Source organism: Ostrinia nubilalis, chromosome 2 (genome assembly GCF_963855985.1).
Source record: "Ostrinia nubilalis chromosome 2, ilOstNubi1.1, whole genome shotgun sequence".
Taxonomy (NCBI): domain Eukaryota; kingdom Metazoa; phylum Arthropoda; class Insecta; order Lepidoptera; family Crambidae; genus Ostrinia; species Ostrinia nubilalis.
In genome coordinates this window covers 7,929,765-7,956,340 of record NC_087089.1, presented here as the reverse complement: position 1 = coordinate 7,956,340, position 26,576 = coordinate 7,929,765, and the positions used below count along the sequence as shown (strand labels likewise).

Below are 26,576 nucleotides of genomic sequence, written 5' to 3'. Positions count from 1 at the left end.
AGATTTCCTCTACATGAGCTTCAATGTGCATACCAGGCAGGGAAATCTACAGAAACTGCGCTACACTATGTAACCGGCAGGGCGGAGGCGGCTCTTGAGAGTAGGGAGGTTACTGTTGGGACATTTGTCGACATAGAGGGGGCATTTGACCGCACTACCTTCTGCTCTATAGGAGCTGCTGCTTCTGACCACGGGGTACCACTACCTCTATGCCGGTGGATAGACTGTATGCTTAAAGGCAGGATTATTCAATCAGAACTGCAAGGAGAGTGCATGAGTGTAAGGACTGTCAAGGGCTGCCCGCAAGGGGGGGTACTCTCACCCTTGCTATGGAGCCTGGTCGTGGACTCACTACTTGTGAAACTAAACAAAGGACCACTCTACACGGTTGGATATGCAGATGATTTGGTAATTATGGTAAGGGGCAAGTTCCCAACTATTGTGACAGACATCATGCAAAGAGCCCTCAACACACTGGAAGAGTGGTGTGACAAAAACCACCTCTCGGTGAATCCGGGAAAAACGAATGCGATTGCATTTACAAAAATGAGAAATACAACAGGGCTAGGACATCTCTACCTAAATGGTAAGCAAATAACCTGGACCAATGAAGTGAAATATCTAGGGGTAATCCTAGATAAGGAACTTACATGGCGTAAACACCAAGATACGGTCATAGCTAAGGCTATGAGAGTGCTGGGAATGTGTCGTAGTGCATACGGGAAGGCATGGGGACTTAGTCCCAGAGTGATGAGGTGGATCTATATAACTATGGTGAGACCAATAATACTTTATGGCAGCATTGTCTGGTGGCCTAGAATTAGGTTACAGACGTGCAGAACGGCACTGGGCAAATTGCAAAGAACTGCATGCCTAGCAATAACGAGTGCGTTTAGAACTACGCCAACTGCAGCATTGGAAATTATTCTGGGATTGCCCCCACTGCACTTGGCGCTAGAAGTAGATGCAAGGAAGGCGCTGCACAGACTGAAGGGGGCGGGACTTTGGAGTACATCCAAACCTTGCACCAAGCACACAAGGATGGGGAGCGATCCTCAATTAGATGCAATAATGGACATGGGTTGTGATACAATGCAGCCTAGGTACATGTTTAGCAAGGATTTTAAAGTGTCTATACCAACAAGGGAAGACTGGAAAAGAGGACCAAAACGTCAACAAGACAGCCTGATCTGGTATACTGATGGCTCCAAGATGAACTCAGGAACAGGAGCGGGCGTCTACTCCAAACAATCTGAGCACAGTGAAAGCTTAGGGAGGTTTGCAACAGTGTTTCAAGCTGAAACCTATGCTATAATCATGTGCGCAGTAAGGAATATAGAACAGGCGCATAAAAAGCGTGACATTTAGATATTAAGTGACAGTCAGGCAGCACTCAAAGCCATTGCCTCAGTGAGGGTTGGATCCAGACTCGTTTTGGAGGCAATCTTGGCACTGAATAAACTTGGAAGGCACAACAGGGTGACCCTCATGTGGGTACCTGGACATACTGGAATCGAAGGCAATGAGAGAGCCGACAGTCTAGCGAGACAAGGGTCAGAGGCGGCACCTATTGGGCCAGAGCCGATAGTGCCCTTATCTATAAGCACTGTACACATGGCCATGAGGCAATATACATCCAGGAAGCACAGAGCTGAATGGGAAAGCTCCAACGGCATGAGCCACTCCAAACTATTCCTAGTTGGAAACACAAGATCATGGGAAAAGCTCATACTCAATGGAAACAGAAGGCAAGCCCGAGTGATCACGGGTGCGCTAACAGGACACTACACTACAAACCACATGCTCCACAAAATGGGCCTAACTACGGATGACAGCTGTCGAGCATGTGGAGAACATGCGGAGTCCATGAAACACCTACTCTGCGAATGTGACGCGCTAGCCAGAACTAGAATGGGTCTCCTGGGGTCGGCTTATCCGACACCAGAAGAATATAGGTCCTTCTCACCCAAGCACTTGATCCACTATATGGATAGGATCTTTGTGGATGAGGGGGGATAAAGGTATAGGGAAGCACAAAATATCCCAATGGGTCGACGTGCACTGCGCCCATGCGCGGCCCTAAAATAAGATAAGATAAGATAATGAACATTATACCTTTTCACAGTTTTTTTATTTTTAAACTAAGGAGGCTGGCTATAACTTTTTACTGGCCAGTTTCTAACAGTTGTCGTAATGACATTATTAATTTATTGGTGTGATTGACAGAACTATTTTTGTTTTTTTCCGATGTGCTTTTGTTATTTCCTATTTTAATGATTAACGATCCAGAATTGCCAGTTGCGTTGCAGTGATGTAAAGAAGCTTGATGGAACATATTATAGGTGTGTACACGGCTTTAAGCGGAGCCGCTCGCAAAGATGACAGGTTAAAAGAGGTTTAGTTGATACGCTAACATTGGCCGCAGTTAATTAAAACATTGAGAAATGCATTTTAAAGACTAGTTTTTTATGCAACATAGATCTTCATGTTATTTTATTTCATAATTACCTTTTTTAATTAAAATTCATGCAAAGCAGTAGCGTAACCTCTGACAGTTTTCAATTATGAAGAGGTATTGTGCTGTTAATGTGTAAAATAATTCGAAAACAGAGCTTTCATTTTTTAGACGTTACAGTTCCGAATAGGGATTGCAACCCGGTATGTTTCTCAACCCGGCCGGGCCCGGTTGCATTCGTCGCCAACCCGGCCGGGTGTTACCTGCGGTGAAACCTTTACGCTCACATTCACAAACATTACTATGAGGTCTCACAGTGCGCCTGGCGGCACAGGGTTTCACGAACCAATCACAGAGCTTTATTGAACGCTGTGCGTTCGATTTGCTGCTTAACTTAAGCAAGCATCGTTTGTGAATATGGGTGTCAAACTATTTTATGAAAATTTCTATAAGTATGTACGTGTTCCTTTTAATTTCCCGTAATTTTAAAAAATGTCTTAAGAACGTCTGTGTTCCTACACGCATATTTTCGAAGATAATCATCCATCTTATTAGAGTTTGTACCAAAATTGACACCCAGTTCTTTCACACAGTCTTTGTACATAATTTTCATTGATAAGTTATGTAAATAATTAATTTAACTACTTATGGCGAAACTTTGATAGATTGATAAACATTGGTAGATTTGGTATAAACAACACAAATTATTTCACTTACCGGGTCCGGTGACCGGGCCCGGTGGGTGCCTAAAAGGGTACCGGACCCGGCCCGTTTGCAATCCCTAGTTCCGAATCAAATTTATAAAAAATTAATAGTTTTCGTTTTATTAATCCTTCTGTAACATTTATTTACAAAAGAAAAATAACACAGACTACTCGGAACAAATGCTAAGAAACTTTTCCCAGCTTTAAAGTTTAAAAAGAAATAGCTCTAAGAAATCTAGCCACTTTGCATCTTATCCAGTTTGTCGCAGAAACGAATCGTTCAAAAATAAACACTGTTGAGTAAAAACAAATTAACTCCAAGCCGGTATCATGTACGATTCACTGAATAGGAAGATTCTACTCGGTTCCTTAAGTTTCGAATAGACTTTAGAAGCGACTGCAATAAACTTTTAATAAAAATAAGTAGAACGTAATTTAGCCACTAAAGTTTGAGCTAAGCTGCAGCCGTACGATGCTTTTGAAGGAAGTTAAGCATTTAACTTTAAACGAGTTAAGTATGTGACGGTAACTCAACAAAATTGTGGAAGTTGAGGTTCTTGCAATTTTAAGATGTTTTTAGAGTGTGTGAGTATAATTAGGTTTAAATTTACCATAATTTTAACTTAAAACACTCGGTTTTATATCTGAGCAAGTAAAAATGGAACTGGAGTTTGTTTTTTATATTCAAACTAAGGAGGCTGGCTACGGCTTTTTTCTGACTATTCAGACGGTTTCTAACAGTTCCTATGATAAAATTATTGTTGTGATTGGCAGAACAATTTTTTTGTTTTTTTTTCCGATGTGCTTTTGTTATTACTTACATAATGATTAATGATCCAGGAATACCGGTTACGTTGCAGCGTCATGGATTTTGAGTTACCTTGAATTTACCTTTAAAATTACTTTTTCATCTCCATTTAATTACGGATGATTGATGAGACACACCGTGTGCTCGTTTAGCAACGTCGGGTTTCTTCGAGTGGCGATGACGAGGCTCGCTGGCGACCTGCCCAATTCTACTAATTATTTATTTTATTTAAAAATATTGAAAATTAGTTAATTTAAATACTTGGAGGCCACGTGCCGGCAATGACGTCCACCCACAAGGTGAACAGATGACCTCATGACGGCGCTGGATGCAGGCCGCTGCCGATCGGTCGATCTGAATATCATTGGGGAAGGCCTATGTTCAGCAGTGGACGTCCTGTGGCTGGAATGATGATAATGATAATGGTGATGAAGTCTCTAATTTGATATTTAAATTCACGGTTTGTTTGTTGTTATTTCAGCAACATTTTTGAGTGTATTTTTATCACGAGAATTGGTACCCTGGTTTGTTTAGGCGGTGATTAATACGTCTAGCGCCAGCGCCGGTAATCGAGTAACTGTCAATTTGGTTGCGATTTCACGACGAGGATTTATGATGCAAGAGGCCGATGCCAACAGTAAATTATTTATCGGCCGTCGATTTCGGCCGGTCGTGATTAATGCCAGCGGAACCATGAAAACTTTCGCCTCGCCTGTAATTTCCGATGACGGAAAATGCCGATCAGAACATATATTTTGTTGCAAAATAGCACTTATTTAAACTACATAAGACTTCATAAGGTAAAGCTTGATGTACCTACAGAGTGCTCATCCATAAAAAGCAAAATTTTTATTATTAAATCGATTTTCATTGGAGTGTTGGTGCTCGTAGCACTCGTAGCTGTCTATAAATTTGATTGAGGGTACGATTGCACTCATTGATAAATTTAATCGATTCGTGCGATTGGATATCTCTTGCAAATCCGTTTGAAGTGTTGGCGTATAAATTCGTATTTTAAGGCTTCTCCAAACAGAACGCGTACTTAGCGCGCGCTAGAGCGTTAGCCTGAGGTCGCGCTATATCGTCATAATATACTGTTTTTAAAATGTGGATAATTTCATGTCAAACACAGCACTGGCGCTAGCAATACGCAACGCTCTGTCGCAGCGTTAGGATGATGTGACACCGGATTCTACATTCTACAAGCGCTAAAGGCTGTTTACACGAAGGTAACTAAATTTTTACTTAATTTTAAGTTATTAATTGCATGTAAACATATAATTTAGTAGCAAGTTGCAAGTTAAAATTTAGTTGTCAACTAAATTTTAGGTAGCAAGTTTTGTTTAAATTCAATTTAATCACTTAAAATTAAGTTAAAATTTAGTTACTTACTTAACTACTTAATACGTGTAAATCAGCCTTTAGCGGTGGATTGTATTAGTGCGCTCTACGCCGCTTAAGTACGCGTTCTATTTAGCGAAGCCTTTAAACTTCGAGCTGGTATTGGCGCAGTCGGTACATCGTATCGGGTGACGTGCTACGGCTAGCCGCAAGCCGCAGGCCACCTGACTGCGTAGCAGATTGAATTAGCATTCCCGTAGCATTGTAGCATGCCGTAGTCTAGAGCTTTTATTTGTAGCGTAGGATTTCAATTTTGTTTTCAGTTTCAGTTTCATTTGGTATGAATTATTTCAGTGATTAAACACGCACAAGTAATTTGCAGAATGTAAGTTGCTTGCAAATCTCTACAAAGTCTACTTTTCAATGACAATTTCACACATGAAAATCACTGGAATTTGAACCTGAAGATCACCAGAGTCTAAGAAACATTACTTATAACTACTAAGGCTGAGTTGCACCATCTTACTTTAACTTTGAAAAACGTCAAAAATCTGTCAAACTCCATACAAAAAACATCGGTTATCGTTAAAGTTGCGGTCAAAGTTAGGTGGTTCAACTCAGCCTAAGAGTATGATTGTATGAACATATCGATACCTCTGGGCTCAAAGGTCGTAAAGGACAAAGTACGACTTTTCAGGAGAAGCAAAAAACGTTTTTTTATTTTTTTATTCGACAGTAACTTTTTTGTTTTTTGAGCTATTAAAATATGACTTAGGAAGAAAGTGCTTAGAATTCACAGCATTTTCCGAGCAGGTATTGAGAAACTGGACTAGAGCTGTATTTACTGAGATAAATTTCCTTTACGCCATCAAAATTACAATAAAAAGACCTTTACGCCCCTTAAATATTCGTCCTAGGTAAGTTACTCAGGATGTAAGTCTCTTTTTATTTCACAAAACTACAAAACCAAGGTAATAAATGACAATTTACATAGTTTTATAGGTTTTCATAGGTCGTAACGGAACACCCAAGTAAGGTGTTATGCAAGGGTAAATTGATAATTTAGCTTAAATATTTAATGTTTTATGCTATTTGATATGTAATATACCATTTCTTCACACATTTTTAATGAATTATGGTATTTTAAATAAAATAAAATGATTTTTCGTAGTTTATGAAACTATTTAAGCAGAAGTTTTGATATCTTCGAACTAGAAGATACCATTTCCGATATAAGAGCGAATTTAGAAAATAAATACACTCAACATCAAATAAACCGCACCTTCCGCGACGCGAACTTTAAAGATTTTCTTCTGACACAATTATGGTACCCCAACAATATTGGTGTTATTTGAAAGCCCAATAAATATCCTTAAAGAAAAATACATTTCATTTCTAAATAAATTATTAACATATACCATAAATGTGACTTGAAAATAGACCTCACTTTGGGCTCACCTCTGGGATCAATTAGACCAATTTTTATGGTTATAAAACCAAATAAAGATCTCACGTGTCCTCTTTAACAGATGGATAGCGATTAATCCCAACTTAACAGTTTTATAGTCATAAAAAATGGCTATAGCGTAACTACATATTTTTTGAAGAAGTGACTCTGGATCCTTGTAAAGACACATTTTTGGGGTAAAAACCTATCCTTTAATGAAATTAAGTTTAGAACTTGGCTTTCAAATGGTACCAATGATGGTGGGAAGTGGGGATGCATACGTTTGATAAGTGCTTGTCGGGGGAGGTGCGATTTATTTGATGCCGAGTGTATTATGACGCTTTAAAATAAAACTTCATAAATGTTTACTATATACGAAAAGACGAAACCAATTTTATTTTATTTATTTATTTAATCATTATCATTGTTTCGAAAAACTACAAATGGCGGACTTAATTCCATAGGGCAGTCTGTCAACCAGTTGACCTTATGATAATGCAGATCGGATGGCATTATTAAGGACAAGCTAAAACCAAACTATAAATTATTCTTAATTCTAAATAGATTAAACATTATTATTCATACTAGCTTAAAATTATGTCATTTTACTTGATATAAAAGTAGAAAGGTTAGGTAAGTAAGATTACAAGTAGGAAGCTTTCATTCCAGTAAAGTACATCCACTTACTTTACTGTAGGAGTAATAATACCGTTTTGAAAAGCCAATTATTATTATTAAAATAAAATATAACTTCGAAAAAAAGTGCATTCACGGTTTTTAGCAGATTAAGTCTCAACTGACACTATATTTTCCCATGTTGTGTAAATATTTTTCCTACTAGATTATATATTAGCTGATCCAAATAACTTTAGAAACTATACTTATTTATTATAATTGCTAGTACCTACAGTAAAAGTAGTTTGACCAAGGGCGTTAGTCAAAATTACTAGGAAACCATTAAAAACAATTGATAGGTGTAGCATTTGTGTGATTTGTGCATAGAAAATAATGACACCTTAAGGTACTACAGTAAGGTGACTTTTTTTTTCTATTAATATTTTAACAAATCTAGCTTTAAATTTTTTAAATTTTGTTAAGTCATCATAAACATCATAAAAACATGCTATAACATGTATTCATTTTCTTAATCATCTTTTACCTGACAAATACGTAGTTTCTTCAAATATGAGAAATAAAAAAAAGCAAAATTACTTTACCCGATGTAGGTAGGTAGATGTCATCATTTAATATGTACAGACGACGGCACGTCAACGTAACCACTGTGGGTTCTTGAGCAGTTGTAATAGGGGCGAGTTTGCAACAAAAATGGGTAACCTGATGTGCTGTCGTATGTACAATCACATAAATACACTCTAAAATAGTTTTATTACATATTTTCGATGATTCTTTTAGTTCTTTCGTTTGTTCCAAACGCACCAACTTAAATACAATAAGAAACGTCTATAAAATTAACCTTCTCAGTTATTATAATATCTTTTCTTTGTAGATTTTTAAAATATTTGTTTATGTAATCTAAGGGCGTAAAGGACAATTTATTTAGACTTTGGTATGAAAATGTTAGGTTGTATAGGACAATAGATATACTTCATGTACATTATACGCCCAAAAAATTGTGTTTACTTGTTCTTTACTACCATGGTAACTGTACTAAAAAATCAAATGGTATTTACATCCCAATTTTCACGATGATTTCTGTTTAGCTTATCAAAAATGATGGGTCGTAAAGGCACTTTTTTTGAGAATTTCGACAAACTAAATATACAGATCGATAGAGAATTAAATTCTGAGTAAAACTGTATAAAAACTCATTTTCGGTATTTTGTCCTTTACGACCTTTGAGCCCAGAGGTATCGATATATTTAATTGATTAAGTTGCAAGAAACTATCTATTGGCTAGTTGTAGCCGATTTAATTATTCTCAAAGCGATCAGCAGTCTCTAACTTGAGCGTCTTAAAGTTTATATTGATTTCGCTGGACACAACTTTCCAAATACACGGAAGGCGAGTTTCTGAGGGGGTTGTCTTTAGTGGTCAGGTCAGTAGTGTAAAATCTTTGTATTTTACTAACGCCTTAAGCTATTGAAATAATGTTGATAATTTAATTATATCTATATTTCTTTAAGCTCTATTATGTTCTAGCATGTTGGCTATGTAACGTTAATACAATGTATTTGTTCTGTAATATTTTACACAATTATTATAAAGATACGTTTAAAGCAACAAAAAAATAATATTTTTCCTAACGGTATATCATGGAATATTTTAGTGTAGAACGAGACGAGTATAATGTGTCAGTGGAGATGATCCAATTAGTTTTAATATGTTTTCGTTATACCTATAGATATGAATATGAATTTGTTCAGTTATTTACTCTCGAAAAAAATCCTTTGTTAGAATATAATGTAGTACCTCAATAGTTTACAGAAAGACAATCAATCGAAAGGCAGCTTGTTATACCAACAATAATCGCAAATAACTTTTCGATTAAACGTTACAATAATTAATTTATCACCAAGTAGTCACACCTCGTGACTAAATAACGTGATATCTTCTTGGAACCGTCTCTGTAATAAAGTTAATTCGCGTGACAACACGCATTAGGTAGGCACTACTAACCAGCTCAGGTCATATTTGGAAACGTGACTGTCAAGACTTTACTTGTTAATTACAATTTGTGTTACAAGAAACGGTGCTGTTGATGAAGCCGTAATTTACGCTTGTTAATTGGGAATATTAATTTAGTCATTTAATATGATTCGATATTCCACGCAGGTCGCCAGTCTTCTTTTCTTGGCTTGAACTTGGCTTGACTTTGCCAAAAGTCAATATCGAAATAAACAGCCTATCCATGGGTGTGTGCTGTCTTTGTGCTGTCATTTACTGATTTACTAGTGATGAAAAAGAAAAGTTAATGCAAGCCAATGCCAAGCAAATATCATAAGTGCTCACTAACTCAATTCAACTAAAAATAAGCTATGAAATAATTTATTTTCACTATTTTTTCCCAAGCAAGCACACATCCCATGTGAGCGGCAAAAAAATTAAGCTTTAAAATTATCTACTTTTCACGATTTCGGCGAAGGCTGTCCGTAAATTGAATAAATCGAAATATCTCTCTAGGTATATGTTAACCAGGCAAGTATGCCCCCGCGCGTTGTTTACTCACTGCCGACAGTTGAGTCGGAAACAATTACGTGGGGATTGCTTGTGATGTGCCGGCGCACAGGTGTCAAATTAAGGCCGTTTAGCGTTTATCCTTTCGGTGTATTTGACGTAGCGTAAAAAGGTTTTTGACAAATGGCTCGGTTATCTGAGATCCTTCGAAGTCTGAGGGGAAATGAGCACAATCACAACCCCCTTTTTAATGTGAGGGATCCTGTGAAAAGTTGATAAGAGAACATGTTACTTATTGCTCAAGACATAGCGATTGAAAAGCATATGAGTCAAATAGAGTAATTGTATATTATGCTACAATGATACATCTCAGTAATGCCACGACCCTGGGCTTCCGTGGACACCCAGACAAGGAGAGCACTACTAGTACTACTAATTTATTATAAAAACGGAAAAACACACTCGTATGCAGTTCTTAACAAATATAATTTTGCCACTTTATCAGATATGATAAATCGATGTAACAAACCGATACTGAAAACTACTTAGTTCCACTAACGTTTTGATGAATCGCCACTACGATTTGTGTCACGCTGCACCGGAGTCATATCGCTACTCTAGCACGAGCAAGATTGATGCGATAGAAGATGAATGTATGACTAATACGAGGGGTTTTCGAGAACTCTTATGGATCGAGATGGGATTCCATTCATTCCGCAAGTCGGAAATAAAAGAATTCGTTTGTCAATAGGGTAGTTGACACCAGAAATCATTGACGTACTTTTTATGAACTTACTAGCTTTCAGCCCGCGGCTTTCCCGGGTCTCAAACTATCGCTATGCCAAATTTCTTCAAAATCGGTTCAGTGGTTTAGGCGTGAAAGCGACACGTACAGACAGAGCTACTTTCGCATTTGTAATATTATTTTACTTGAAAATTTGACTAGACTAGACTTACTTTGATGGAGATATTTTTATGTCAAATCTTCAATAAGTAGATTAAAAGGATTGGGTTTGTAAAATACCTAATCAAAACTGATAATTTTCATCTACCATTAAGATTTCAGGCTATTCGTTCCCAAAATGTGCCGTTAGAAACTACTTTGCGGAATAAACTTGATGGGCAGTGTATTGGCGATGTCTATTTTTGTCCCCCTATCCTGTTTTTGTTGACCAAGACAAGGAACCCGTATCTTTGTTGGCTTTGTCAGTTTGTACGGAACAATAAGTTATATGACACCAGTCCACATTAATGTCACGATAAAATTACTTCTTTGAGAGAATCAGGGTGAATTTTGTAATGCCACCTGGAGTGAAAGCACTCTTCATATTTTAGATAGAAAATTTTTCTCAAAGAAAACATTGCTTTATTTTTGAAAAGAAATAGAACTGCATTCAAAGATTTCCGAAAATTTGCTTGCCACACCCGGGAATCGAACCAACTAAAATGTGTTAATAATTACACCCTGTATTTTTATTACATCGATCGTCAGGGTTAAGTATTTAAGGATGAAATCTCTCTAATAAACTTGATAAATCAAATGAAAGGGAAACCATGAAATCTTAAATTATTTTAATTATGTTACAGAAAATTGTATGGTATGGTAGTGAATGTTCGAAAAAATTTTGAAAATATTTGAATGCAGTTCTCTTTCTTTTCAAAAATAAAGGAATGTTTTCTTTCAGTAAAATTTTCTATCTACAGTATTAAGAGTACTTTCCCTCCAGGTGGCATTACAAAATTCCACCCTGTATAGTGTTTAGATTGAAGTTGGTGGTTGGAATGAAGGAATGACGGTTAGGTACAGTGCGACAAGGCTATTTGCCTGTAGATTTAGATTGTCATTACCATAGGAAGAAAAGACAGTAATATGTATCTCATATTACTGAGGGTACCTGGAGGCCTATTTCACAAAATCTTCGCAAGTTTTTTCATTCACAGAACTACATTTCCGAATTTAGAAAAGTAACAATGCCAGTATAAAATTTGTTTACAAGTCTTGTTCAATAGTAACTTTGAATCTGCTTATAAAGTTTCCTTCACCCAGAACTGATAGTTCCCTGGCTGGAATAAAGGAGCTCTTTATTATTTCGTACTATCTTGCTAAAGTGTGGAATGATTTGTTGGCTACGGCGGGAAGCAATTTATTTTTTACACAACGTCATTATTTTAAACTCAACATTTTAATTTTGTGCACATTAGTTAAGCGATAAGCGAATCTTTGTAAACAGTTTAACAGTTGTTTTAAAATTTTAGCTTATAGTTTTAAAGCAATGTAAGATACACATCATTGTGAATGGGTTGGACTGGTAGACTCATCCGAGGAACGCGGGTTCGAACCCCGCTGACGCTCGGCTATTGTGGTGAGCCCACTAACAAATTTGTGCAAAAACATATAACTAGTATTCTTTGAAAAAAGTCTATTAAGTAGGTACCTACTCTTATTAAAAACATACTTGAGAACAAAACTTAGTTGTATGCAAAGCTATTGAAACAATGGTTTCGTTAGCCAATATGTTTTAGTTGTTCCGCGTTCAGACAAATATGAACCTAGTTGCGGCATCCGTCCACGGAATGCACTGCATTATAGTTTAGGAGATTTATGCTTTCAATCTCCGCCACTTAAGCCGAGCAAGTCGCTCACCATAATGGGGTAATAACTACTCTAGAATGTGGTAATTTGTACTAGAGTTTTTTTCGCTAACATCTTTTTCCTGTTCGCCTTGAGCCCATCGGATTACGGGTGTGAAAATAGCCGACACAAAGATTCCTTTGGCCACTGCGGTGTGACAGTGACACCCGCTATATTTATAGAGGATTTGGTACGAGTATAGTTCGCTGTATTTGTGCGTTGTTTATCTTTAGAACTTTCACAATTAAAAAAAATATATCCATTTCCTTCATTTGCGATTTGTCTGAAAGTGATTTTTAAAGATGAAGTTCCACAAAGCCACAAAAAGCTTACAAAGGTTTTCCAAACGAATTTTCACTGGATTTTTTCTGCAAATTACACTTCAATGGTGTTGTTGAAATGTTGATGCCAATGCGTACTAAACTGTGTTTTGTTCGTTTTATTGCCAACAATAACGCCGTGTTACATCATCGCACCATTTACAGAGTCCTCCAGTCAAAATAGGGAGTAATAAATTTTTCATGAGAGACATTCTATCGTGTACCCAGTGAGTCATCGCTGAAAGCGTTAGCAATAATAACAGTGCACTTAAAAGTTTTTACTACCTCATGTTTATTTTGCGATCCATTTTATAACCTCGTTCCGCTCATAAAAGTATACGGAATAATACAAGTCGTCGTAATAATATTTATTTATTCACACTTGCATCCATAAATGAAGATGTAGAGATGCTAAAGGCCGTGAATTATGTAAGGTCGATCTTTGGACGTTACATACAGGATGTATGGGGGACAGGTTAACACAAATCAAAAGTGGACTAGAAACCCCGAAAACAATGATATTTTATCTTGAAATGAAAGCCACATTGTATTCATATTTTAAAATGACAATTTGATTGTAAGAAAATTACAGAACAATTTTAAAAAAAGCTTACAGTATAGATAGGTACTGTTATCGTAATGAGGGCTATCGTTTTTATACTTAACAGTTGGCACCCCTGGCGATTGACAGGACCTTACTCTACAGTGGCGCCATCTTGGTGAGTGCAAATGCGATAGTCCTCCTACCACTTTAGCGCTCACCAGTTGGTGCCACTGTCTTCGCTACTAGCAAGTGACAGGACCTTACTCTACAGTGGCGCTAACTGGTGAGCGCTAAAACGATAGCCCTCATTACAGAGTGATTTGTGTTGAATAATTCAGTTCATATAGTCCAGCAATTAATTACCTATTATGTTTTTTCTCATCTCTACCTCTAGTTTCAATAAAGGAGCAACTATACAGGGTGGAAACGATAAGTGATCTCACTCGATTATTTCTAAACTATACAAGATATCCAAAAACTGGTTGGAGATTGAAAACATTGAATTTTCGGATAGATCCAGTTAATTCTGTAACCTATTATTGGTACCGTTTGAAAGAGCTCGTGAAGCACTTTCAGGATCAGTAACCAGTTTTTCGAAATCTTGTATAGTTTAGAAATAATCGAGTGAGATCACTTATCGTTTCCACCCTGTATGTATATTGTATATTCATCATCATCTCAGTCATATCATAATCTTAACATCTTTAATACTACCTACTTAATATTACACTCTGTACAGCGTTGTTCGGACATAATGTTTTTATTTTTGGATGATAATAAGATTGTACGGAAATATTACATTCCTTTATAACATGTAATGTGTGGGAGTTACGCCCATATAACCAGCTTTAGCTAAACATATCCGTTAAAGGAACCCAATACCGATGGGTAAGTAGGTATTACCCATCATAGGATCAAATAACATAGAGATCTTACATTCTTAGAATTCGTGTTGCCATGTTCGTAAAGAATACAATTTAGGGTGGATTCGACCAAACAAGTAAATATTAATCTCAGAATAAACTTGTCATCTTGACATATTTCCCATAGGTACTGAAACTGTCAATGTGCCAGTTATACCAGGAGTTATTCTTGGATAAAAGTTTGGTCGAATCGGGCCTTAGAAAGTTAAGTACTATTGATACTTGGATAAAATGACAGCTGATATTATTCAGTCGACAGGATCTGATAGTCTTAAACGTGTCGTAGCTGCTCACAAATCTTAGATTCCTTGATAGATTTAACGTGCCTGTTTTTACAAAGTTACAAACAATTTCTTTCTTTTCTATATTGCCTATTTTTTATTGTTGAGACTGATTCTGATATATTACTTAACGATAGTTTTGTGCAATAAACTTAGCGATAAGTAGTAATAAAATTGAAGTAACTTTATGTAATTTAACAGTAAATATACATAATTTATTATTAATTTGCATGTTTCCATTAATACACTAATAAAAAACTAATTTTCAGGTAGCTTTCAGCGTTTAATATGAAAGAGTGGGCTTTTAAATGTTTATTGCACGCACTCACCCGAAGTAACACGAGGAGCAAGGCATCGCGTGATTAAAAACGTCAGCAAAAATGCATACAAATTACTATGGCGTATTAATTAAAAACGCTTAAAATGAAAGCCTCGCCATATTACCTAGTTACTTTTTGACGCGTGAGTAAGTATGTATTAAGGCCGGGTAGCAGAGAAAATGGCGAAAATGAGGTTTTCATTTTTCATTTTTGAGGTACTAAACAGTAAAATTAAAGGCTAAGATTTTTATTGGGCATAGTTGAGGATATTTTCTAGGGCTATTAACGGATGGAAACACGATTTGATGAAGTTGACTCGATAGAATAAATTCCCAAAGTTACCTCTATTCGTTTTCTATTTATGGTTTTATTTTTAAAATAAGCGATTTTACTAAACTAAAGTTCAGAAATAACTTGAGGGCTTTTAACGGATGAAATTTTTATATTGCGTCTTATTTAGTTACTATGTTAAAAAATGTGGAAAAAATCGTCCATGACGGCTTGGACAATCTCAATCAGTCGCGCGGTGGCGCTTACGGAGGACGGACGCGTGTCAGTTTTTTGGCCGTGACAGTTCGCGATTTGTCAATATTTTTGACAATGATGACTTTAATGAGTCACAGTATAATAATATCAGTGTTACTGGAGAAAGCTCAAATTTTTGATAATTAAGAATTGAGAATGTTACTAGGTATGCAAAATCACTTGAAACCTATGTTACAGTTAAGCTTTTACATTTACAAATACATTAGTTTTTATTTCATTCAAAAATACCCAGTAGTTATGATTTTATAGGCATTCAAAGTTCGCTTAAATATTGAGTCCCGCCGACGGTCACGTGACCCCGTGTGACGTACATTCACAGCGTCCGCTCACTAGAAAACGGATATAAACATACTTAAATATTTTTTTTTTGTAAATACAAACTTATTATACATATTAACACCCAGACCCATCACAGAAATTAAAATTGAACCAAACCCAAACTTGATGCGATTGTGTCGTTTTATTGCGAATTACCTTCCAGCTCCATCATTAGACCCCGATTACTATATAGAATTAAAATACTCATCAATACAAAACGAACGAGCCCAAACTCGATGCATTTAAGTCGTTTTATTATAGAGTTCCTATGGCCACCTTCCAGCTCCATCATCAGATCAGCTCCATGTCATCATAATATTGCATGGTCATCCAAATCACATGTGTTTGCGAAATTTCAGCTTAATCGGTTGCCTGGAAGTGGGTCTTAATTCAGTTTGCAAGATTCCACCCATACAAATATGAGCCAGTCGTTGTAATATGACGTCACGCGCATAAAATGGCGGGCCGGCCGCCGCCCGCACTTTTAAAATTCAATATCTTGGAAACTAATTGACGTATCGAAATAATTCTTTCACGTGTATTTTTTATTTTTAACAGAGAATACAGAAAGCTAAAAAACAAAATTAGTGAACATTCTTCATTATCAATTTTGTCTACCTATTGAAATTTAAATCGTTCGCATCCTTTTAAACGAAGACTCTACTCATGATACATAGTACATTCCTCAAATATGAGACAAAACCAATGAGTTAAAATTACATTTTAATAGTAAGAATAAGAATAAGAAATTTATTCATAATGTTCATTACATGTCAACAAAAGTACCTACATACAATCGTCTTACACTCTTTAGAAGAGCACACTGACACAAATAAAAAATACTGTCTAAGGTCTGTAGCTAAAAGTCTAAGCTGTAAGATAGAAGAATCTTCTAGCCAAAAATATGGCAGATGCAGCAGATGTCAACGGATTTAAAACTGGAGTTCATATGACTCCTTGTAGACTTGAGTCTCTAGAGCGTCCCTTCCTCCACCATGCGTAAGAATGTTTCAAAAATACTGTCTAAGGTCTGTAGCTAAAGGTCAAAGCTGCAAGATAGAAGAATCTTCTAGCCAAAAAGATGGCAGATGCAGCAGATGTCAACGGATTTAAAACTGGAGTTCATATGACTCCTTGTAGACTTGAGTCTCTAGAGCGTCCCTTCCTCCACCATGCGTAAGAATGTTTCAAAAATACTGTCTAAGGTCTGTAGCTAAAGGTCAAAGCTGCAAGATAGAAGAATCTTCTAGCCAAAAAGATGGCAGATGCAGCAGATGTCAACGGATTTAAAACTGGAGTTCATGAGACTCCTTGTAGACTTGAGTGTCTAGAGCGTCCCTTCCTCCACCATGCGTAAGAATTTTCACAAAAATACTGTCTAAGGTCTGTAGCTAAAGGTCTACGCTGCAAGATGGAAGAATCTTCTAGCCAAAAAGATGGCAGATGCAGCAGATATCAACGGATTTAAAACTTGGAGTTCATGTGACTCCTTCTAGACTTGAGTCTCTAGAGCGTCCCTTCCTCCACCATGCGTAAAAGTTTTCCAAAAATACTGTCTGAGGTCTGTAATAAAAGTCTAAACTGCAAGATAGAAGAATCTTTTAGCCAAAAACATACTGTGGTTATAAAGGTGTACCAAGGGTACATGCTACACCTTTTTATTCGATTGTAAGAGTATTGGTTTACTCACAAATCCGTTTTATCTGATTTTCTGAAATCTTTTAATTACACTGCGCACTGGTGTTTATCATTCAAATCAATGACTAATGTTTGAACTAATTTGGACATAATATTATCAAGGTCTATCATTGGTATTTTTTTTCAAACTTCTGCGTTGAGCCATTTACGAGATCTGGGACATCACAAAACATTACCCCAGCAAAATTCTAAACAACTTGAGAACCGGAACACGAACAAATTTTGCTATTCGTGGACAAATTACTACGCTACAAGAGCTATCTATCCATGTATTTGGTTCCGGGATAGAACGACTTTAAAAAAAATTGCCAGGGTAATGTTTGAAACGTTACCCCAACAAAATCTATGTTTTCCTAATAACTTTAAAACTATAATTTGAATGAATTTTGCTATTAGTGGACAAATTTCTGCTCACGATGGACTAATTATCTGCTATACTCTCGACTCTCTAAAGCACAACATTTATAAAAATTTTGCTGCGGTAATGCACTCCAGGTAACCGTGTGTGATGCTTATTGCTCATAGTGATTTTCGATACAGAGCCCCGTACATACGTTATACACAAATTATACCCAGACCAATACAAACAAATATGTATGCAATTTTAGTATGATATTTTTATTTATTAATAAACAAAAAGACTGAACAAAATTGATGCGTGTACTGATTAATGTAATTAACTACATGCAAAGCTTTGTGAATTGCAACAACTATAATTTATTATCCAAGCTCTAAATAATCGCTACTACGAGTAACTGATCATAAAATGTTTTTCCAATCGCTCAAGCTCCCGAGGATCTACCGATAGGTTTGTATTGGAAAGTGCTGTGAGTGTGACGCTTGAACGGAAGGAAGTCAACCTAACCTAACCAACTGCGTATTTCTAAACTGCGTATTTCTATACTGTGCGGCCGCGAGAGCTCTTTGGCGCGCTGTCTTCGGCGAAGTATTGCGCGCGCAGATTTTGACAGCGCGAAATACCTACTATAGCAGAAATACCAAGCCTTAATAATATTATTATGCTTTATGCACCAAGGTGAGATGCAGGCCAAGAGCTTTGCACTTTGTATTACCCATCGTAAATCAATGACATTTTCCTTTGATGATTAGCTATTTTGATGCATTACTATAATATACCTATAACATTACGCCCATAGAGATAATGAAATACTCGATTATCACGAACATCTATTTAATATTGAAAGTGCTTAACAATTTTAAAAATAATTATAATTTTACAGCTTAATTATGCATACCTATCTGCATTCAGTAACAACATAAATCAATCAATCAATCAATCAATCAATAAATCATTTATTGTCTTAGTTATAGGTATTACAATAACACAGATCTTAAATGTATACATAAGTAAGTCCGCTATAACCTGCCGATTGGGCGTACAATATTTTATTCGTATGAATACAGATTACGTAGTTGCAAGATATTATAACTACATAACAAAACAATAAACACATAACAAACTTTAGAACAATTAGTAACAATCTTACATTTTAAAATCTTGTAGCTTAAGGTAGGCTATGTTAGACTAATTAAATAAATAACATCAATAACTAATTTTATCTTGTAAATATTCATTTAAAGAGTAATAACATTTTTTGACTAAAATGTCACACAGTGCTGTCTTGAAGTTTTTATAATTTAACTCTTTTAGGCTGTCAGGTAAATGGTTAAAAATTTTAGGTGCTACAACAAAGAAACTATTTGAAAAATAACTAGTGCGCGATGTATGATGGGGTAATATATCTATTTTATTGCGAGTTTTGCGATGTAGTCTGGTTATCCTAGATTTAAAATAATAATCATATTTTTTTACAAATAGACAAACTTCAAGAATATACAATGAGGGAAGATTGAGTAACTGCAGTTTAGGAAATAATTGCCTGCAACTAACCATTTGACTGACGCCGAAGATGGCTCTGATGCATTTTTTTTGAGCACGAAATATGGGTAATAAATTAACATTTGCCGTATTTCCCCAATGGATTATTCCGTAGAGTAAGTTAGAAGCCACATATCCATAGTAGGCAATAAGAGCAGCTTTCTTAGACACAGATCTTGCAATTTTTTTTAAAGGAAAAACAAATTTACTAATTTTATTCGTTAATTGTAAAGTATGTGGTTTCCAACACGCGTTACTATCAATTTTTACACCCAGAAAACATATTTCATTAGCTTCTTCAATTAAATGATTATCATAACTCACCGTAATGTTTTTTTTGCGTTTTTTATTTAAATAGAATTGCATATATTGTGTTTTATCAAGATTAACTACTAAATTATTTGCATTCATCCAGTTAATTACATTTGCAAGAGCATCGTTTATGGACTGCTCGTATGTGTCATGATCATTACTTTTAATAACTATGGTAGAATCATCGGCAAATAAATACATTGGGTGCGGAACATTTAGGGGGAGATCATTAATATAAATTATGAACAATAAAGGACCAAGTATAGTTCCTTGTGGCACTCCGTATTTAACTACTTCTATATCGGATTTTACAGTTACAACATTTTTTCTACAATCTATTTTAGTTATTTCTGTATATTGTAAGCGTTCGTTTAAGTATGAAGTTAATAATTCCAATATGGGTCCTCTGATTCCATAACTATACAACTTGCTTAGCAGTTTTTCATGGCATACAAAATCGAACGCTTTAGACATGTCCATAAATAGCGCTGTCACAGGAATACTGTCATTAAGGCATTCCGAAATGTTGCGCATAAGATGATATATAGCTAAGTTAGTAGATTTGTCTTTCCTAAACCCAAATTGTTTTTCGCTGAGAATGTTATATTTTTCGAAAAAATTTATTAAACCCTCATATATTACTGTTTCGAATACTTTAGCAAATATTGATATTAATGCAATAGGACGGTAGTTTTCGTGTTCATCTCTATTACCTTTTTTAAATAACGGTTTAACTACTGATATTTTCAATTTACTAGGAAATATTCCTTTGCTTATAGATAAGTTGATTATGTGAGACAATGGACCAGAGATTTCATCTTTACAGAATTTAATAACTTTAGTATTTAAGTCATCATAACCCACGCTATTTTTATTTTTTAGATTTTTGATAATTCTTATAACATTCTCAGGATTTATTGGGTTGAGATATATAGAATTCTTGTTAGTTTTTATTTTACGGTCATATGAAATATTTGTTTTAGAGCTGTTATTTTTTTGTTTCTTTTTATGAATTTCTACCATATTTACAAAATTTCTGTTAAAAATTTGCGCGATTTCTTTTGGTTTACTAATTATTTCGTTATTATAATTTAATTGAGTTATATTTTCTCTGGGTTGCTTAAACTTGTTTGAGTTAATTATATTCCATGTAGCTTTTGTACTATTAACAGCGTTATATATGTATTTATAATTTTGTAAGCGTTGAGATTTAATTATAATTTTTTTAAGTAAGTTTGTGTAGATTTTAAATTTATTTTTATCAGTTACAGTTACTTTATTTAAGTATAGCCTTCTTTTTGTATGGCACGATTTTTTTATTCCTTTTGTAATCCACGGAAGGCGTATTTTTGAAGAAATTTTAAAAAGATTAAATGGGAAACACAAATCATAAAAAAGTTTGAAAGTATCAAAAAAGAGATTGTAAGATTGATTAGGGTCATTACTTAGATATACTTCACTAAAACTCATTTGTTTTAAACAGTATTTAAATTTTTCTAGGTTCTCTAGACTTAAATCACGTTTCTTTATGAACCAGTGTGGAAATCTTATTATTTTTTTAATTGGATATTTCAGAAGTTGTGCAGAGTGATCAGAAAGACCTAAATGTAATACCTTGCTTCTGCAGTTTCGGCTGTTATGAGCTATATTATCAATACAGGTGCCACTTTCTAATCTAGTAATTTCGTTTATTTCTAATTTAAAATTGTAACTTAAAAACAGGTTAATGAAAACATTGCAAAGTGTATGTTTTTTCAATGTATCTATGTTAAAATCACCACATATAACAGTTTTTTTGCTTCTTAAACTACTGGTTTTATCTTAAAGCTCCTCAATTCTTTCTAGAAAACATGTAACATTGTTGGGATTCGGGGGACGGTATACACATATTACGACAATATTGTAAGGAACAATTTCAATAGCACAACATTCAAAAGTATTTTTCACAGACATCTTTTTGTATTCATTTAATTCCTTGTAATTGAGTCCTTTTCGGATTAGGATGCAGGTTCCACCTCTTTTTTCTGGTCTTGTAAAAGCTGTTGCACAATTGTAATTTTGCAATATGATATTTTTCTCATGATTATTCTGTATAAAGTGTTCACTTAGACATAAAACATCAATAGTATCTCCCTTTTTTGATAAGTCTTCCAGCGCAACTGTAATTTCTTCAGATTTATTAAGTAAACTGCGTATATTTTGATGCATTATATTTAAAAAGTTATTTCCATTAGACTCGAAAAAAACTTTTTGGATTATCTTCATGGATTATGGAGTGGTCTTGCGCGTTTTTCGTTTCGGTGCATGCTACGAAATTAGTTTCGGCAGCAATGTTGGTTATCATATCATAGATATCTTGAAATATTACTCTCATTCCATTACTATTCACAGTGCCATAATAGCGATCAAACATGGTATTATCATATTTCAGGTTTAGGTTCGAGTCCAAAAGATACATGTATTCGTGTGACAAATTGTCTAAATATAACAAATGGTTGAAATATTCTATCCTTTGGTTAAATAAAGTAGCATAATCTCTGCACTTAAAGGTAGGCAAACATACAATTATGTTTGTATTCATGCATCTCTGAAGTGTTTCTCTCAGAAACAAGACAATATCCATGTAATTTTTGGCAGTATTAAAGTTTTCTTGGCCTAATAGAATTACACAATAGTCATTTCTCGTGTAGTTTGTGAGCTTTGACTCGATTCCTTTTAAAAGATGACGTATTCCGACGTTTGGTATGAGATAATGGCATATATTATAATGATTGCTCAAAGCTTCTTCAGTAAACTTCAATATGTTCAGTTTTTTATTCGTGCTTAGTAAACACATTTTATTTTTTTCATATTGATTACTGCTATTGGTAGATGGAAAGCAGTGATCGAATGAGTTATTCATATCAAACTCTGTAATACTATCATTTAGTTGGATCTCTTTTACTAAAGTATCTAGATCGTGCTTTGTTCTATTTAGCTGTTCTATGAGATTGCCAATCTTATTTTTGATAGCTTTAAGCGACTTTTTATTGTTAGGCTTTGTCATTTTCTGGGAGATTTGGCAATTTTTACAAGTAGGTGATGAATCGTTTATTGGTAATGGTTCTGTTAGCTGAGCTTCACATCTCATTATTTGGTTTTTCAATGTAAAATTTATTGCCAGTTGTTTTTCCAACTCCTCATCAGAAATTCGTAATTTATCCTCCAATTCCAATATCCTGTCTTTCATCTTGTCCAGAACGGAATTTGGGGTAAGATCATATAGGTTTGGGCAACTTCTATCTCGTTGAATGACTGGTGAGATATCATCATTATCTGTCATTAAGCAATCAAAAGAATTATGGATTGGCAAATTGGCACGGTGTTTTTTCCTAGTTGTGATCTGTGGGGTTCTGAAACTGGTATCACAGTCAGCCGATGAATAAGAGCATTCTGCATTAGCAGGCATAGCTTTGCAGTTTAGACATTTCCAATTAGATTTGCGTGTCGGCGTCATCAAGTAATAAAGCTTCTCTGACATATTAACACAGTCTAAGTGGTATTTTAACCCACATAATGAACAATTTAAGTTTTGGCGGTCAACAATTTTTTTGTTGCATTTTCCACAATAGGTTGCCATTTTTAATAAATTTACGAAAATAGAAAAGAGAAAAAAAAAAGCAAAAATATCTTGATAAGTGAGGTTTGAAGTCCGGTACGTAGTTCACCCTACTCGCCACTCGGCTATCGGGCACTTGGTCTTAGTAGCGAAATTTGTTCATCGGTTCTCAGTTCAATATAATGCGATAAAAAGTTCGTTATTTTTCACAAGTTGAAAGTTTATAACCTCAAACACAAATTACACAAAAGGGTCACAATTATTGTTTTGATCACTTTTAGAGTTAGTTACACTAAAATATTGTTTTGTAAGTGCGCTTAATTTCAGTTCGAAAGATTTATTAATGTTTAATTAAAACTTTTAGTCACTTCAATTTTCACTATTGGATTTAATGATTAATGGTATTATCACTTGATGTTACGAATTGCAAACACTGTCACTCACTAATTGAACTTAGTTTCTTACTTTGGTTCTAATTCCAGAGGTATATTGTTAATGTGAACATTTTTAAACATTTTTATTTACGGAGCTAATGTTTACTTGGCAGTGGCGCCATCTCATCGTTACGAATGTCTCTCTCAGTTATTAAATAACTTTTATTCACTCCACTCACAACCGGACTCTTTTATAAATCGGCATCCCCAAGCCGGCTATTTATAAACTGACCAAATATTTGCAATTCAAGCAAATTGCCGTCGTGTTGAGACGCAGCAGACTGCAGTGCGCTACTATTTGCATTCTCATTAGAATATTTGTCTTAACACCATTCGGTTAATATACGTAGAAATGTAGCGTTCCGAGTACTCATGATGTTTCTTGGTAAGATTAATTGATTTTAATAAATTGATCATGTTGATAAATTTTACATCCAAGACTTCTTTTAAGTACCAAGGTTCTGTCGAATCAATGAGCTTGAGATTTCAAAAATTTTGGACGTTTCGTAATAAGGAATGTAACGACAATCGCAAGGCATCGGACTGCCGATTTCATATTCGAAGAATGGTCGTTCGATCCCCGTCGACTACTTGAGTGTTACTTATGGTCAACCAACTTCTGACACAAGGATAGATATTGGTTGACCATAACAGTTACATAAATACATATACCTAAAAGTAAAATAAGTATACCTATACATACATACATACATACTTGGAGGGGTTAACTGGTAAACCGATTGTATTTAAACATAGGAATTAGATAGTATCTACACATTGTATTTAAATCATGTGATTATAAACATTAAACTAATCCTCGCAACTTAGGGGAACACTAAACATTTCCAATTCAATATATTAATGGAATATTCTAGCACATATTTTGCTGTGTAAAGTACTATTTATTTGAGCTAGCGCGACTGGCGTTTAATACAAAAGAGGAATTGAAATGGGTACAGTTCAAAGCGAATAATTAATTCAGAATGTTAATTTTGTAGTAGTAGTGGGGTTGTTTATTAATTGTGTACAAATAACTAGCGAGCTCTTTGTTATTAGTTAAACCTAACTAGCTAATCTAACTTGTGTTGCTAGGTCTAATAAATATGCAGGATATTAGATTAATCCTTATCAGAAATAATGTTAGCAATGTTATGGTTGAGAAGTATAAGATCACTTTTTCCGTGGATGTCGTAAGAGGCGAAAGGGAAATATGAAAACATCAGGCCTCCCCAACTCTAGCCAGCGGGGGGAGTGTAGATCAAATCCTTGATAACGGTACTTAATGCTCAAACCTGTGGTCAAACCTTTGATAAGTCAGGAGATAATCGTTCTCTGGATAACGACCTTAGGTATGATTGATTGTTTAATTTAATGATATAATCTTTTGAATTGTTCAAATAATTTCATTAAATATAATTCGGGTACCTATGATAAGTGGCGATTTAAACAAGTCAAACACTTCATTGAACTATAGGTACATTAGGTATTTGTAATGTGGAACGAAGTTTATATTGCTTCGTGACAACGTGTCAAGAAAAACTTTTCAATTTTGCGGAAAACTATCTTTTCCCAATGTAAACAAAAGACGGAGTTCAATTCATTAGAGACTGAACGCGGTCTCTACTTGAAAACACTTAAAACAAGAAATGAGCAATCCGCATTTTTATTACAATTTCTTTAAGAATTGTTCGCAAGACAGTAGTTTTCCAACTTTTCAACAAAGTAAGATATGGGTGGTCGAGTTAATCAAATTAATGGAGTCTGCAACACTTTACGTAATACCAAACGAGTTACGGATATAACTACCTAGTACAAATAAATTGTTAGTTTACACGAGGGACATGTAAATTACCCTAATCTAAAGTTTAACCGTAACAATAACCGGTGATTTTCATATGGAGTTTGACAGATTTTTGTTTAAGTTAAAGTAAGATGGTGCAACCCAGCCATAATATAAAATACGTATTACGTAGAGAAAGTGTAACTAGAATGCAGTCATATACCAAACCCGCCAAAATTTTGTCAAAAGTTGTCGACATTTTTTCCTTTTATTAAAACCGACACCAAATCGCCGGACTGTCAGCAGCTTGGTTTTTAGAGTCCTTAACTCTGTTCATACACATAAATAAGTATTTAATTCAAAATTAAACCAAGTGCGTTGTACTCATCTGATTTTTTGCAGTGCAAGAAATTGTGTAAGCAATAAGTATAAATTTTTTTATTTTCTTTTCACACATGCAAATTAATTTACGTCGTAGGTACGACTTTATGTGTAAAATTCATGCAAAATAATTATGATGAAAAATGAAAGCTGTTATGCTTGCATACTTTGGTGGATCAGGGTAAAAATGACCTTAGAAAGAAAATGAGATTGCCAACGTATGTAGATTGTAGTATATTTCATCCCAGAGAATGCTGTAATCATTTTTAACACACAGCTACCAGCATATTACAAATTTCTTAGCTGGGAATGTCCCAAATTGTATATGAGAATTGTAATTTATTTTTCTAGACAACAATATTGTTATTAAACAGTTTAAGTTTAATATAAAAATAATTAGATATCATAAAATAAGAAATACAATCTCGAAATAAGTTAAATATTGCAACAAATGTTGTTTAAGTTATAGTTAATAGAACTAAACTAAGCATTAACTCATAGTTCGCTAACTTTCGTGGATTATAGCGTAAAAGTTTAATGTTATTACTGGGGGTTATTCAAAGGTGAACATAATCCTTGCTAAAACAGTTTAGCCAATTAAATAAACTAACTACGATGCTCATATCTAAAACTAAGTTTACCCTGTTTTAATTAAACATGAGAAATCGTAGTTTTAGAATATTTGTCCTTTTAAAAGTC

General features: G+C 34.9%; 1 long non-coding RNA gene across 1 annotated transcript; it reads right to left on the bottom strand.

The window, feature by feature from the left end:
• Positions 1 to 16,284: 16,284 nt before the first annotated feature.
• Positions 16,285 to 17,176, bottom strand: LOC135086412 (uncharacterized). The gene is made up of 2 exons (XR_010260470.1): positions 17,142 to 17,176; positions 16,285 to 16,616 (listed from the first exon to the last, which is right to left on the bottom strand). It is a non-coding gene; the product is annotated as an uncharacterized LOC135086412 (long non-coding RNA).
• Between the last annotated feature and the right edge of the window lie 9,400 nt (positions 17,177 to 26,576).